General features: G+C 37.1%; 1 protein-coding gene across 1 annotated transcript in view; it reads left to right on the top strand.

The window, feature by feature from the left end:
- The first annotated feature begins 525 nt into the window (after positions 1 to 525).
- Positions 526 to 6,000, top strand: part of Ptr (Patched-related) — a 59,683-nt gene continuing 54,208 nt past the window's right edge. Inside the window, exon 1 of the mRNA XM_064065516.1 lies at positions 526 to 898. The gene's annotated coding sequence lies outside the window, so the exon portion shown is untranslated. The remainder of the gene's footprint in view (positions 899 to 6,000) is intronic.

Below are 6,000 nucleotides of genomic sequence, written 5' to 3'. Positions count from 1 at the left end.
TTGCAAAATCCATATTTCCTTACAAAAACTCACCATTTCAAACGTGTTTTAAGTTTCCAAGAATACAATTTCCAAAAATTTAATCTATGCCGGAAAATAAAGGGCACACGTTACAATTACGAACAATATAATTCGGCAGCGCACCATCATGTCGAAACTAAACGTGCTTATTCACAATTCCGAAATTTGGTGGTCAAAATCATATCTCAAAAATTGTAGACTTTGTAGTTGAAAAAACTGCGTTTCAAAAACATATATTTATTTTTAAAGCTGGACTTTCATCGTGTTTACTGCACAAATCTGCATAATCAAACTATGTCGCGATAACAAAAACGGTCGCACTGGTCAGCCCCGCAAGGCCTTCGTGGAAATTCCTCTCTCGGGCTCAACAGCCCGCCAAAATCGTCTCCGCCACCTTGAACGCCACGCCAATTAGAATCCTCATTGCGTACCTCTTGCCCAAGCACTTCGCATGCACAACATCCTGCATTAAAAATCAATTGATTAGCGCTAATCGCAGTTTCGAAAACGGCAAATAGCAAAGGCCACAGCGTGGGCCTTCCCGAGATACCTCGTTACCGCCACCGCTTCTGGTAAATGCAAAGAGTAAGTAGCCGTAATAAGGAAGGATGTATCAGGATCGGCGTTAGCATGGCAAGTGGGGCACAAACAGCGGTCGGTACAGAAAGTAAGCCCACTCAGTCCATTGCGGGCTCTCAGATACCGACGTGCAGACGGTCGAACCAGTTGTGAAAGACGGACACGGAAGTGCAGTGCGAGAAAAACCGACGATATGTTCGGATGAAAGAAAACCGTGAAAAGTGACAAGTGGTTGCAGTGACAGTGCTTTCCCTGGGTTTTTTGGATAAAAGCGCGATTTTCATTTTTTTATAACAAGGTGGGTGATCGGAGAAGAGCAACAGGTAGCGCCCTGCGCTACCTGGGCTTCCGAGAAGGCGCTACCCCGAAGGGAAAATATTCGGGGTATTACTAGGCGCACTCGATTTTGCACATTGCGCTATAAATACGATGCACTGGTCGGTTTCGACGTGTTCTAAATACAAAAATTCGTGCGTTTAACTTTAAATTAACAGGATAAAAATACAACGTTGAGTAAAAATACTTTGTTGATATTCGGTTATCGGGATGGTCTTTGCCCTTCTTTGTTTGTGTGAGAGTTTATGTGTTTGTAATTTATAATGGGCGCTGGAAGTGGAATTTTTTGGCGGTATTGTTGTCGACTCTTTGTCAGCAGCGCCAAAATTAATCTTCACACGCAGTTAATTTAGTTGTCATTGCGACAAATCAAAAATAGTACGTAGTGCTATGTAGATGAAGTCTGCGTAATCGATTCTCCGTCCTCAGGAATATAGAATGCAATATTGTAGCTGCCAACTTTTTGCCAAGACGTTGCAAGCCGTGAAATGACTTACACAAAAAAGCTTGATTACACTCGGTTTTTAATTTTAGGAAAATTTTGTCGCCTTTTCCAAGAACAACGTGAATATTGAGCGGGCAGCGAAAACCCAGGAAGTGACTATCATTATTGACTGGAGTTGAAGTTTTGCAAATTTAGGTGACGAGGGAACGTACAATTCGATACAAAATCGCAGCGTTGTGCCTTTACTTACCAGATGTTGTTTGAAAGTTTTTGCTTGATGACTTAAGAGTTGTCACGCTATCGACATTTGTTTTTAATAATAACCTGAGTTTTTTATTTTATTTTCTTTGAAAAGAGCGAAAAATTGAAATACGTAATGGCGTTGAGACCGAGCCGCAGGCGAGGTTTACAGTTTTATGTTCCAATGGTGACTCTTTGAGGGAAATTTGTGCACCGCTTGCATACCGTTGTCGGGTCGAGCCGCAGGCGAGATTTACTTTCTTAAGGTGTATGTACAAAATTTCCGAAATGAATCACACCTTGATTTTTTAATTTTATCGAAAATTGTATTCGTGTTTTACAACGACAGGGAGCGACTTCTCGAAATATTAATAAAATTTAAATTTTATTAAAAAAAAAATCAAAAATATAAACCTTTTCTAGTAATATGAGCAGAAGGTTTAAGAAGTGGTTGATGGATTATGGGCCACTTTTTTATTATCTAAAGTTTCGCCGCAAAATCAAATTTTATAATTTTTCGAAGAAGCTTTCGGGGCAAGGGACGTTCTTAATTTTTTTGTTATCTAAAGTCGAAATGAATGTAATTTTGATGGAAATGTTAACCAATAACACAAAATCAGAAGTTAATTAAAAGTTAAGAAATCTATCTAAGGCAAATTACGGAATTTATGAAAATCTGAATTTTTTTCAGCTAGCGGATTCCATTAAAAACTTTAAATTGATTTAAATAGTCTATTTGTTGGACCATGAATTAGGTTAACCTTTAAAATTTGAAGGCAAAATATTTCTGATTCTAATTTGAACGTTTTTTTAGAAATTTATGTGTCCTTACTCTGCCTAAAAAGATAAGAAACGTGTCGCAAATTCTGAAACTAATATTTTGATTAAATTCTGATCACATACGCCAAGGTTAAAGACTTCACCACATACAAACTGACACATTATAATTTATTATTTTATTTTATAAAATCATCTCGGGAGCGCCAAATGTCTTTTCCTTTAATGTGAAACCTTCTTGGGGGTCCCCATTGTCTATTTTCATGTAAAATCTTCTCAGGCTCGGGAAATGTCTTTTTTTTAATGTGGAACCTTCCCGGGGGTCTCAACTATTTTTATTGAAGTAAAACCTTCTCAACGGCCCCAAATATATCTTTTTTTTTTAACGTGAAACCTTCTCGGGGGTCCCAAATGTATCTTTTTAAAAATGTAAAACCTTCTCGGGGGGCCGAAATGTATTTTTTTAACAATGTGAAACCTTCTCGGGGATCCTAATTGTCTATTTCAAAAATGTGAAACCTTCTCGGGGCCCCTAAATGTCTCTTTTCTTATGTAAAACCTTGTCGGGGGTCCCATCTGTTTTTTATTTAATGTAAAACCTTCTCGGGGACCCAAAATGTATTTTTTTAACAATGTGAAATCTTCTCGGGCATCCCAATTGTCTATTTCAAAAATGTAAAACCTTCTCGGGAGCCCCAAATGTCTCTTTTTTATGTGAAACCTTCTCGGGGGTCCCATCTGTTTTTTTTTTAATGTAAAACCTTCTCGAGGGTCCCAAATATATCTATTTAAAATGTAAAATCTTCTCGGGAGCACTAAATGTATTTTTTTAAGAATTTGAAACCTCCTCGGGGGTCCCAATTGTCTATGTTAAAAATGTAAAACCTTCTCGGGGCTACCATCTGTTTTTTTTTTAATGTAAAATCTTCTCTAGGATCCCAAATCTATCTTTTTAAAAATGTAAAACTTTCTCGGGGCCCCTAAATGTATTTTTTTTAAGAATTTGAAACCTCCTCGGGGGTCCCAATTGTCTATGTTAAAAATGTAAAATCTTCTCGGGGCTCCCATCTGCTTTTTTTTTAATGTAAAACCTTCTCGGGGGCCCTAAATGTATTTTTTTTAAGAATTTGAAACCTCCCGGGGGGGTCCCAATTGTCTAGGTTAAAAATGTAAAACCTTGTCGGGGCTCCCATTTGTTTTTTTTTTTTAATGTAAAACCTTCTCGAGGGTCCCAAATCTATCTTTATAAAAATGTAAAACCTTCTCGGGGGCCCTAAAAGTATTTTTTTAAAGAATTTGAAACGTCCTTGGAGGTCCCAATTGTCTATGTTAAAAATGTAAAACCTTCTCGGGGCTCCCATCTGTTTTTCTTTAATGTAAAACCTTCTTGAGGGTCCCAATTGTCTATGTTAAAAATATAAAACCTTCTCGGGGCTCCCATCTGTTTTTTTTTTAATGTAAAATCTTCTCTACGGTCCCAAATCTATCTTTTTAAAAATGTAAAACCTTCTCGGGGGCCCTAAATGTATTTTTTTTAAGAATTTAAACCTCCTGGGGGGATCCCAATTGTCTATGTTAAAAATGTAAAACCTTCTCGGGGGCCCTAAATGTATTTTTTAAAGAATTTGAAACCTCCTCGGGGGTCCCAATTGTCTATGTTAAAAATGTAAAACCTTCTCGGGGCTCCCATCTGTTTTTTTTTTAATTGTAAAACCTTCTCGAGGGTCCCAAATCTATCTTTTTAAAAATGTAAAACCTTCTCGGGGGCCCTAAATGTATTTTTTTAAGAATGTGAAACCTTCTCAGAGGTCCCAGTTGTCTATGTTAAAAATGTAAAACCTTCTCGGGGGCCCTAAATGTATTTTTTAAAGAATTTGAAACCTCCTCGGGGGTTCCAATTGTCTATGTTAAAAATGTAAAACCTTCTCGGGGCCCCCATCTGGTTTTTTTTAATGTAAAACCTTCTCGAGGGTCCCAAATCTATCTTTTTAAAAATGTAAAACCTTCTAGGGGGCCCTAAATGTATTTTTTTTTAAGAAATTGAAACCTTCTCGGGGGTCCTAATTGTCTTTTTTTTAATGTAAAACCTTCTCGGGGGCCCTAAAAGTATTTTTTTAAAGAATTTGAAACGTCCTTGGAGGTCCCAATTGTCTATGTTAAAAATGTAAAACCTTCTCGGGGCTCCCATCTGTTTTTCTTTAATGTAAAACCTTCTTGAGGGTCCCAATTGTCTATGTTAAAAATATAAAACCTTCTCGGGGCTCCCATCTGTTTTTTTTTTAATGTAAAATCTTCTCTACGGTCCCAAATCTATCTTTTTAAAAATGTAAAACCTTCTCGGGGGCCCTAAATGTATTTTTTTTAAGAATTTAAACCTCCTGGGGGGATCCCAATTGTCTATGTTAAAAATGTAAAACCTTCTCGGGGGCCCTAAATGTATTTTTTAAAGAATTTGAAACCTCCTCGGGGGTCCCAATTGTCTATGTTAAAAATGTAAAACCATCTCGGGGCTCCCATCTGTTTTTTTTTTAATTGTAAAACCTTCTCGAGGGTCCCAAATCTATCTTTTTAAAAATGTAAAACCTTCTCGGGGGCCCTAAATGTATTTTTTTAAGAATGTGAAACCTTCTCAGAGGTCCCAGTTGTCTATGTTAAAAATGTAAAACCTTCTCGGGGGCCCTAAATGTATTTTTTAAAGAATTTGAAACCTCCTCGGGGGTTCCAATTGTCTATGTTAAAAATGTAAAACCTTCTCGGGGCCCCCATCTGGTTTTTTTTAATGTAAAACCTTCTCGAGGGTCCCAAATCTATCTTTTTAAAAATGTAAAACCTTCTAGGGGGCCCTAAATGTATTTTTTTTTAAGAAATTGAAACCTTCTCGGGGGTCCTAATTGTCTTTTTTTTAATGTGAAATCTTGTCGGGGGTCCTATGTTTTTTTTAAATGTAAAACCTTCTCGGGGACCCAAAATGTATTTTTTTTAAGAATTTGAAACCTCCCGGGGGGGGGTCCCAATTGTCTAGGTTAAAAATGTAAAACCTTATCGGGGCTCCCATTTGTTTTTTTTTTTTTAAATAAAACCTTCTCGAGGGTCCCAAATCTATCTTTTTAAAAATGTAAAACCTTCTCGGGGGCCCTAAATGTATTTTTTAAAGAATTTGAAACGTCCTTGGGGGTCCCAATTGTCTATGTTAAAAATGTAAAACCTTCTCGGGGCTCCCATCTGTTTTTTTTTTAATGTAAAACCTTCTCAAGGGTCCCAAATCTATCTTTTTAAAAATGTAAAACCTTCTCAGGGGCCCTAAATGTACTTTTTTAAGAATTTGAAACCTCCTCGGGGGTCCCAATTGTCTATGTTAAAAATGTAAAACCTTCTCGGGGCCCCCATCTGGTTTTTTTTAATGTAAAACCTTGTCGGGGTTCCCAGATCTATCTTTTTAAAAATGTAAAACCTTCTCGGGGGCCCTAAATGTATTTTTTTAAGAATTTGAAACCTTCTCGGGGGTCCCAATTGTCTATTTTAAAAATGTAAAACCTTCTCGGGAGCACCAATTGCCTTTTTTTTAATGTAAAATCTTCTCGGGGGTCCTATTTGTTTTTTTT

This window comes from Zophobas morio, unplaced genomic scaffold (genome assembly GCF_036711695.1).
Source record: "Zophobas morio isolate AGI-343-1 ecotype UQ-CSIRO unplaced genomic scaffold, CSIRO_AGI_Zmor_V1 ptg000026l, whole genome shotgun sequence".
Taxonomy (NCBI): Eukaryota; Metazoa; Arthropoda; class Insecta; order Coleoptera; family Tenebrionidae; genus Zophobas; species Zophobas morio.
Note: the sequence above shows the minus strand (reverse complement) of the source record. Positions and strands in the feature narration are given on the sequence as shown.